Genomic DNA, 11,014 nt, shown 5'->3' on the forward strand with positions numbered 1-11,014 from the left:
GCAACAATGAATGAATGGAATCCCAAAATCTCTGTAGATGTTCACTGAAATGAAAAATAAACAACCTAAATTTAAAAAAAAAAAGTGCCATACTGCCTTCCAGAGTGGTTGCACCATTTTATACCCCCACCAACAAACTGGAGTGGAATGGACAGGGAGGAAAATGTGCAACAATGAATGAATGGAAATCCAAGTTCTATATAAACATTCATTAAAAAAATACTTCACATTTAAAAAATAAACAATACTTTAACCTAATCAAATCTCTAAATGTAGAAGTTCTAAATAATTAAGTGATTCTTTTAAAAATAATAATAATAATTTGCCCATAACATCTCTCAGTATTGTAACTCAAGGTGTGAATTTGTTTTTCAGTTCTTTCAACTTGAGAAATGTTGAGTGCTCCCTTTTAATATTCCACTTCCAGCTCTTTGCACATTCCATTGTAAAACTTTACTTTGTCTTTTCTATCCTTTGAAATCTTCTGTCCAGCTCTTTTACTTCAGCATCTCTTCCTTTTGTTTGTCTTCTCAATGCTCTATTGCAGTTTTTAGAGTCTCTTCTGACATCCATTTGGAGGGTTGTTTGTTTTTTCTTTCTCCTCTGTCTTTATAGTGTCCTTTTGCTCTCTTGTATGATATCCTTGATGTCATTGACAACTCGCTTAGTCTTCAACCACTGATGTTCAATGTTTCCAATGTATTCTTTTTTAATTGAGATTTTATTGAAAGTTTGTAGAGAACTTGGATTTCCATTCATTGTTGCACATTTCTTCCCTCCCTCCCTCACCCCCCTAGTTCACTTTTCTCTTTGGAAAAAAAATTCTTTCATCATTATACAGCACCCCCCCCCCAGTCTACTTTACTATGTAGCTTTTATTCTGAACTTAGGTCATGCTAATAATACCTAATAATTCCTTTTATAAAGTTCTCTCCTCATCTGTTTCAATGCCGCGTACATTATTTATCCCCTCTTTTCTTCATTTCCCCCCAACTTTGATGTCAGTCCTTTTTTATAACAAGGGCATTATGCAGCATTTGTCCTTTTGTTACTGAGATATTTCATTTAAGCATAATTTCCTCCAGGGTCATCCATTTTGTATAATATTTCATGAGTTCCTTGTTTTTCAGTGCTGCATAATATTCCATTGTGTGATTATATCACAGCTTCTCAAATGTATTTTTAAGACAATTTTTAAATTCAAGTAGGATAGACTCGAGATCATATTTTGGTTCATGTGGATCTGTTTCCATTTTCCTCAGCCTCAATTTGATTTGTATCACAGTCAGCATCTGACCAGGTTTTGGCGGCTGATATGGAACTTCTCCAGTGTTTCCTTCAACAGATGTAGTCTATCTGATTTCAGTGCAGCCTGTCAGGTGAAATTGATACATCAAGTTACACTTTGTGGCTTGTTTTTTGCTTTTTTAAAAAAAGGTATGCAATAAAAAAATCACCGAACATACAAAATTCGACCATTCTATTTCCAGCGTCATTTGTGTCAACAAGTCCGTACTTTCATACTAACATCCCTTTCCCTCTTCATTGTTTCCAACTTTTGCATTCCAATCACCCATTGTTATTAACACATCTTGATTGCATGTTGGATCAATTTTGGACTGCAAAATCTGGTAAAAAGCTCAAATTTTGTCCTCTTTGGCTTTAGCCATTGATGCATGTATTTCAATATTAGTCATATTAACAACATATTAACTTGTATGCATATGACAATGTCTTCATAATCACTCACAACACTGAACACAAGAATAGAAATTGATTGCCTTTTTAACTATTAATACAACACCATTCTTACTTTGTATTTCATTGTTGGCACAGTGTGTCATTTGATTGTCTGGTTCAGTGACCAAAGCTAGTTCATCTCACCTCCCAAATGCCTATCCTAGAATGTTGATGCTCATGTATTCCACTTCAAAACAAATCATGTTAAAAATACATAAAAAAATTATAGATGTGATCTTGTTCTGACATGCCATCAAATTGAGTACAACTCATTGTGACCCAATAAACAATTAATCTGGACATTGGACTATCCTGCACAGTCCTTATCTTCCCCAATACAGTTGAGCCCATTGCCACAGTCACTGTATCAGTCCATCTCACTCAATGTCTCCCTTTCTTTCAATGGCCCCCCAACATTCCAAGCATGATATCTGTGTCCAAGGAATAGCCTCTCCTAACAACATACCCGAAGTATGTGAGACAAGCTTCACCGCCCTTGCCTCTAAAGAATACACTGGTTACACTTTCTCTGAGACCTACCTGGTTTGGTTTTTTTTCCAGTCCATGGGATGTCCCACACTATTCCCCGACACTACAATACAAAGGTATTGATTCTTCTGTCATCCTTATTTTTGAGTTTTGGGTTTCTCTTGGTTATTTACAGTGTGTTACTGAACCTGGCAAAAAAGTCTGATTCTTTCTGGAGAACTCAGAAAATGTTTTCGAGAAGCTGACATTTAACTTGTGTCTCCCAGGATCTAGCACTATGTGTGTAACAAAAAATATTAAATAAATTTGTATGCCTAAATGGCTGAAAGGTTTACATATTTAGATGGTCAAATATTTCTTTATCATTTGTTATTTGCTAAGTTCCTTTATTTAGATGGTATATGGAAGACAAACATTTAATATCAGATTCTGAGAACTATGAAAGGTATGTAAAATAATATTAAATTAATTTCATGAAACTACTTTTAAAATCCATGATGAACAAGATAAGGAGTGAAGTCAGATATATATATACAATGAGAGGGAATGTGGGTGGCATCAAGATTGGAGGAAAACTCATCAACAATCTACATTATGCAGATGACACAACTCTGGTCGCTGAAACTGAGGAGGACCTGAAGCGCTTGCTGCAGAAGGTCAAGGACTACAGTCTTCAATATGGATTGAAGTTCAACATCCAGAAACAAAGATTCTCACCACTGGGCCAATTGGCAGAATCAGTATGGATGTTGAAGAGATTGAGATAGTTAACAGTTTTAGTTTGCTTGGCCTCACAATCAACACTCTTGGTACCAGCAGCCAGGAATCAAAAGATGAACTGAATTGGGAAAGTCTGATGTCAGGGACCTCTCCAAAGTACTGAAGAGCAACGATGTCAGTCTGGAGACTAAGGTGTGCACCTGAGCCAGGCCATAGTCTTTGCAATTACTTGCTATGGGTCAGAAAGCTGGACAATGACTAAGGATGATAGAAGGAGAATTGATGCCTTTGAGCTTTGGTGCTGGAGAAGAGTATTGAATATACCGTGGACTGTAACAACAGTTTTATCCTAGAAGAACAAACAGTTTCATCCTAGAAAGGATGAGACTGGACTGCTCCTTGGAGGCAAGGATTCTGAAGCTCCATCTGACATCCTTTAGGCATGTTGCAAGGAGGGATCAGTCCTTGGAGAGGGACGTCATGCTTTGAAGGGTGGAACAATACAACAGAGGAAGATCCTTGATGAGATAGATTGATTCAGTGACAAGGGTAATGGAGGTAAGTGTGTCAGAGACAATAAGGCTGGCACAGGATAGAGTGGGGTTAAGAGCTGTTGTACATAGTGTCGTTATGAGTCACAAGTGACTCAACAGCTCATAACAACATGCTTAGTGAGTTCTGGTGGCCTAGTGGCAAGGACTTGCACTGACAGCACAAAGGCAGGTTCTCCGTAAGAGAAACATGGGAATCTTCTCCCATGTGTTTTGTGACCTCTGAAAACCCACTGGATGGTCAGCTATGAGTTGGTTCCAACTCAATAGCACACAATAACAACAGCCAAGCCTTATGAACAATAATCACCATGTGTGGCTTTGTAAGCAGCAGTAGGTTTTAAGTTGTATTCTAGTTACAAAAAGAAGTTACTTAGGATTGTTGCAAATAGAACAATCTTCATTTAGGATCAACTGTGGAAAGTCAAAGAATCTTGATATAGTGCAGTGGATTAGGACTGAGCTGCTAACCAAAAGGTAAGTCTTTCTACCACTCATTCTGTAGGAGAAAGATGACTCAGTCTGTTTCTAGAAATACTTACAGCTTTAGAAATTATACTTGTTTTGACTTGAGTTAGAGGGTAAGAGTTAGGATGTTAGCAGCCAACACATTTGTTCCTATATTCAAAGGAACAAAATACTGTCTCATCTTCTGCTACTTTGTTTTATCCTCAACTTCTGTGATACATTGATAGACTTTAAAAGGTAATTTACAAAAAAAAAATTTAAAAAAAAGTAATTTACCAGATCTTACTCCTAGAATGTCTTAGTAAGAAAGTTCTATTGAAAACAGTTAATCATGATAACAATGCACAAGCCTCTATAAATATTGTCTTCACTTTAACTGAATTGGGCAGGATTTGTACCTGAACCTGTGTCTACCCAAGAGGGTGAGAATTCAACCTCTGAACCATCTGTGTCTCTTCATCAACATACTGACATATATAAAACTCTAAGAAAGAGAATAGCTTGAGAAAAGTTCCAAAAAGGGAAGCATGAATCATTCACGCTTTCAGAAGTTCAGGAAAATAGGAAAAGTTGTCAAGAAAAACTGAGAAGGAGAAGTAGCAGCCAGTGAGTGAGTGGGAAACTCAACAAATTGGGTCTCTGAGATGTAAAAATATGAACTAGTCTCGTGAGACCCACTCCTCTCTTGAGATTTGCTCATTGGGGAAATTTACCTTTGGAAAAAAGTGCTCTGTTCATGCATAGGAAGACTCAATATTGTGAAAATGACAATCCTACCAAAAGCAATCTATATGTTCAGTGCAATCCAATATAGATACCAAATTCATTTTTCAAAGGATCAAATGGTAAATTGTCAAGTTTCTTTGGAGAGCAGAGAGATTCTGAAGAAGAAAAGCACTTCTGAAAAGCAAAAACAAATTGGGAGACATAGCATTCCCTGACCTTAAAACCTACTACACAGCATTAGTAACCAAAACAGAATGGTACTGGTACAATGACAGGAATATAGACCAATGGAATAGAATTGAGACCCCAGAAATAGTCCCACCTATCTATGGTCAATTGATATTCAACAAGAAAATAAACCCGCTCACATGAGAAAATGACAACCTCTTCAACAAATGGTGGTCACAAAGCATTACTGCTAACTATAGAAAGCTGAAACAGGATCCACATCTCACACTGTACACAAATATCAACTCAGGGTGGATCAGAAATCTGGGAGTAAAGCCCAAAACCATAAAGTTCATCAGAGACAAACTGGGATCAAGCTTAGACGGCTTAGTCTATCGTATAAAGAGATTGCCATATACAGCCAGAAGTGCTCAGTCTGAAGAGGATAAAAGTGATGAATGCGACCTTCTAAAAATTAAATCCCTGTGCACATTAAAAACATTATCCAACAGAGTGAAAAGAAAACCTACTTACTGAGGGGAGGGGGGACCATTGGCAATACCATTTCAGACAAAATTTAAAGAGTCCTACAGGGCCTCCACAAGAAAAAGACCAATTGCACAATTACAAAATGGACAAAAGACAGAGAAAGAATTTTCACAGAAGAATATATTTGAATGGCCGACAGACACATGAAGAAATGCCCAATATCATTGGCAATAAGAGAGACACAAATAAAAGCCACAATGAGATACCATCTCACTCCAAGACAGCAACTAATAAGTGTTGAAGAGGATGTGGCAAGGTAGAAACTATTATAAGTTATTGGTAGGATTGTAAAAGCACTCTAGGAGGCAGTTTGACGTTTCCCCAGAAAGCTGAACATAGAAATTCCAACACATCTGCCCCTACAACCCCAGTTCCTGTGCCAATCCATCTTTTCCTGGGTCCTTCTTTCCTGCGTTGCCTCTCCACCCTTCCAAGCGTGATGTCCTTCTGTAAGGATTGGTCCCTCCTACTACATGCTGAAAATAAGTGAGATGAACCTTCAAAATATTTGCCTCAAATGAGCAGCTTGATTACACCTTCTCCAGGATAGACTTTTCTGTTCTCTCATCAGTCCATGATGTGTTCAATATTCTTCTTCAGCACCACAACTCAAAGGCATTGATTCTACTTCTGTCATCTTTAGTCATTGTCTAGCTCTCTGCAATTAAGTGCAAGGTAAGTACAAAGATCATGACCTGGATCAGCCACATCATAATCTCTAAATTGAACATGATTGCTTTTCAGCACTTTGGAGAGATCTGTGACAGCAGGTTTTCCTAATGCAATTAGCCTTTTGATTTCCTGACTCCTAGTGCCAGGTGTGTTGATTATGGAAACAAGCAAGCTGAAATTGTTAACAATGTGAGTCTCTCCTCCATCTATCACAATGCTACCAATTGGCCAAGTGGTGAGAAATTCTTGTCTTCTGATGTTGAGCTTCAATACATATTAGAGACTGCAGTCCTTAACCTTCTGCAGTAAATGCTTCAAGTCTTTCTCTGTTTTAGCAAGCAAGACTGTGTAATCATCATAACACGAGTTGCTGACGTGTCTTCCTCCAATCCTGATGCTACATTTCTCTTCAAGAAGTCCAGCTTCCTGAAAGATCTGTTCCACATGTAGATTGAAAAGGTATGGAAACAGAATGCATCCCTGATGCATTCCTTTCCTGATTTTGAACCATGAGATATTTCTCTGCTCTGTTCTAAAGACTGCCTGCTGGTCCAAGTGTAGGTTTCACATGAACACTATACTAGATGTTCTGGGATTCCCATTCTTCTCAAAGTTAGCCTCAATTTATTGTGACCCACATAGTGAATTGTCTTAGCATAATCAATGAAACACAGATTGACATTCCTCTGGTACTCTCTTCTTTCAGCCAAGATTCATCTGATTTTGGCTATATTGTCCCTAGTGTCATGGCCTCTTCTAAACCCAACTTACACTTCTGGAGGTTCTCTGTTGATGTACTGTTTGAGTCATTTTTTTTGTAAACTTTAGCAGGATTTTGCTTGTGTGTTATTGATATTGTTGGACAATTTGCACACTCTATCAGATCACCTCTCTTTATTTTTGAATGGGAAAAAATACAGACCCTCCCAGTTACTTGGTTAGGTTGTCATCCTCTAGATTTGCACTGCCTGATGAGCACATCCAGGGCTGCATCTGTTTGTTGAAATATCTCAATTAGTATTTCATCAATTCCTGAAGCCTTGATTTTTGCCAATTTCTTCAGAATAATTTTTATTTCCTCTTTCATTATTTTTCCTTGACCATATGTTGTTATTGTTTCATGAAATTCTTCTATGTCAGCCAATTCTTTTTGGTACAGTGACTCTGTATACTCCATCTATCTTCTTTTAATGCTTGGTTGGAGGACTCAGTATTCTTCCCACAGCATCCTTAATTATTGACACTCGAGGCTTGAATTTTTTTTCTTCAGTTCCTTCAGCTTAAGATATGCCAAGCTAGTCCATCTCTTTTGATTTTCTGACTCCAACTCTTTACACATTTTATTATAATACTTAGCTTTGTCTTCCCGAGCTGCCCTTTGAAATCTTCTGTTCAGCTCCTTGACTTCCTAATGTCTTCCTTTTGTTTTGTCTTCTTGGCATTCTACTGCAATATCCAGAGTCTCTTTAGACATCTATCTTTGTCTCTTCTTCTTCGTCTGTCTTTGTACTGACCTTTTGCATTCTTCGTGGATGATATTTATGATGTCCTCCCACAGTTTATCTGGTCTTGTTCATTAGTGTTCAAGGCCTCAAATTTGTGCGTGAAATGGTTTTCAAATCAGGTAAGATAGACTTAAGGACAAATTTTGGGTTTTGTTGATTTGATTTCATTTTCTTTCATTTGGGCTTACATTGCTTTAAGGAGTGAAGGTATCTTTTCCGTTGATTACTATCTGTCCCAAAGAAACCTGGTGGCACAATCCTTAAGCACAGGGTCGCTAATAGAAAGATTGGAGGTTTGAATTCCCTCAGTGGCTTTACAGGAGAAAAAGTCTGGCTATTTGCTATACATTGTGGCCTAAAATAGGCCTCATAGACTAGTTCTACTCCTTCTGTCACATAGTACCATTAGCCAAAATCAACTCAAAAGTGCCTGACAAGCACATTACCTCTTCCTATATCAACACAGTTTTAAAGTAGATGACTTATTTGTTCCTACATTTGTCCTCTATGTCTCTAATTTATCCACATAAAACAAAACAACATCCATTAGCACAAGTCAATCCTTAGTTATTATCTATCTCTCTGATGCATAGCAAGTAAGTGGTGATATGTTTCAAATGACACATGCAGCCCCAAATGTGCTCACCAGTTCTGTCAGACATTTGGAAGACAGATTTCTGGCCAATGGATTAGAAGAGGTCCATATTTGTTCCCATGTCCATTCCCAAGAAAGGTAATTCAACAGAATATGGAAACTATCAACATAGAAATTCCATATGACCCAGCCTGGAATGTACACCAAGAAAATGAGAACTGAGGCACAAACGGAGACTCATACACCAATGTTCATAGCAGTGTTATTCACCATCACAAGAACATGGAAACACCATAAATGTCCAACCACAATAGAATGGATTGAGAAATTATGGTACACTCACACGATGGAATACTACACAGCACACAGGAGCTATTATTTTGTAAATTACTATCTAACTTGGAAAGGACTAGTAAGCTTTATGCTAAGTGAACTATCTCAGTCCCATAAGGACAAATATTGTATAAAACTATTATTGTAGGACGTGTATGAGGATCTGGAGGGGGGAGGAGTGTAGAGCTGTGAGGATAAGGGGGAGGTGGTTAATCATAGAGTTGCACAACTTGATGGGTGGAGGGAGGGTGGGTAAAGGAAATGGGAAAGATCCTTCCTATGTGAAAACAATGTGTACAAACTTTGTAAGTAAACGGATATAAAATAAAAATTTTATTTAAATTTTAAAAAACTAATATCATTAGCATCACATGCAAGCAAGGTAGTACTGAAAATCATTCAAAACCAGCTAGAAGAGTGCATAGATAGGGAATTGCCAGAAGTTCAAGCAAGATTTAGAAGAGACTATAGCACAAGGTTATCATTGCTGATGTCAAATGGATCTTAGCTAAGAGTGAAGAATACCAAAAGAATAACTATTTGTGCTTTATTTCCTATGCAAAGGCATTTGACTTCTGTGGATCATAACAAGTTAAGGCTGACATTGAGAAGAATGGGAATCCCAGAGCACTTAATTATGCTCATGTGAAACCAGGAAGCTGTTGTGTGAACAGAGCAAGGTAACACTACATGGCTTAAATTAAGAAGGGAGTGTGTCAGGGTTGTATTCTCTCACCATACCTATTCAATCTGTATGCTGAGCAAATTATTCAAGAAGGTGGGCTGTATAACAGAAGAATGTGACATCAAGAATGGAGGAAAACTCATCAAAATTCTGCATTCTGCAGATAACACAGCCTTGCATGCTAAATGTGAGAAGAACTTGAAGAACTTGCTGCAGAAGATGAAAGAATAGTCTTCAGTATGGATTAATGTGAAAACACAAAGATTCTTACCACTGGACCTATAAGGAAAATCATGTTAGGTGGAAAAAAGATTGAAACTGTCAACAACTTCATCTTACTTGGATTCATAATTAACGATTTTTGTACCAGCAATTAGGATATTAGGAGACATATTACACTGGGGAAGTCTGCAGTTAGGGGCCTCTCCAAGTTATTGAGGAACAATGCTGTCAGTTTGAGGACTAAGGTGCATCTGATCACTTGTTTTGCATCTTAGAGCTGGCCAATGAACAGGGATGACAAGAATAGAATCAATTCCTTTGAGCTGTGGTTTTGGAGAAGAGTATGGAATATCCTATGGACTACCAAAAGCACAAACAAATATATCTTGGAGAGGATGCAGCTAGAGTGCTCTTTGGAGGCAAAGATGATGAGGCTTCGCCTCATATACTTGGGGCATGTTGCTAGAAGGGGCTTTTCCTTAGACAGGGATATGATCTTCAGAAATGTCAAGGGTCAGTAAAAGAGAGGAAGTCTCTCAGCCAGGTGGACTGACAAGGTGATTGATAGAACAGGCGCTAATGAGTCAGGAAGTATGAGAATGGCACAGGATAGGACAGGATAGGATGTGTCACGATGGGTCACACTCTACTCAAAGGCACCTAACAACAATATGGTTTCCAAGAAGTTTAGTAGTCATTTCCCAAGGAGCAGCTGGTGAGCTTGACCCATCATCTTTTCAAGCAGTAGCCAAGATCTTTACTATTGCCCCACCAGAGTTCGTTCTTATCCACAAAAAATAAATAGAAGCAAAACCAAAAACCTGTTACCTTTGAGATGATGCCTACACATAGTGAACATTTGGACAGAATAACACTCCCTCACAGACTTTCCAAGATTGTAATCTTGATGGAAGCTGACTGCCACTTCTTTCTTCCATAGAGAGGTTGGTGGGTTCAGACCACTGGCTTTTGGTTGTCAGCTGAGTACTTGACCATTGCACCAATGAGGTTCCTTTTATCCACAAGGACCTCATAAAAACTGCTATCAATACTTGGCTGATTTTTGCTTCAAATTGCTTAGTCCTGCTACTACATTTTTAAAAAAAATATATTAACTTGGCATTGGGTTTCTGGCTAAACACATGAACTTGAAGGAAAGAACAAATTAATTTCCTAATTCCATGTTTAGAAACATAGGTAGGGTCCATGGTAACATTACCTATCTGACATTTTACAAGTACACCATCTCCAGCAGAACAAATTTTTCCCATCTCCAGTCTTCTGGCATCTCATCTCATTCTAAGACTAAAGAAAAAAAAATTCACAAGAAATGTACTTGGATTCTTGCAGGGCAGCATTTTACATGTTACCTAAGTACACCGGAAAAGAACTCTTTTTGAAAAAGCGATTCAGACTCATTCTGTTTACTGAGCTTTCTTTCACCTTTTGTGTGTTTTCATTCTCACTTAATAACACACCTTTTCTTCACTGATTCGGTCTACAAGTGCACACTAAGAATTAGAATGGACTCAAACACATCACAGATAATGGAGTTGGCACAGGATCAAGCAACATTTCCTTCTGTTATACA

Source organism: Elephantulus edwardii, unplaced genomic scaffold (genome assembly GCF_000299155.1).
Source record: "Elephantulus edwardii isolate Elephantulus edwardi_28Jun2011 unplaced genomic scaffold, EleEdw1.0 scaffold00038, whole genome shotgun sequence".
In the NCBI taxonomy this organism is placed as follows: domain Eukaryota; kingdom Metazoa; phylum Chordata; class Mammalia; order Macroscelidea; family Macroscelididae; genus Elephantulus; species Elephantulus edwardii.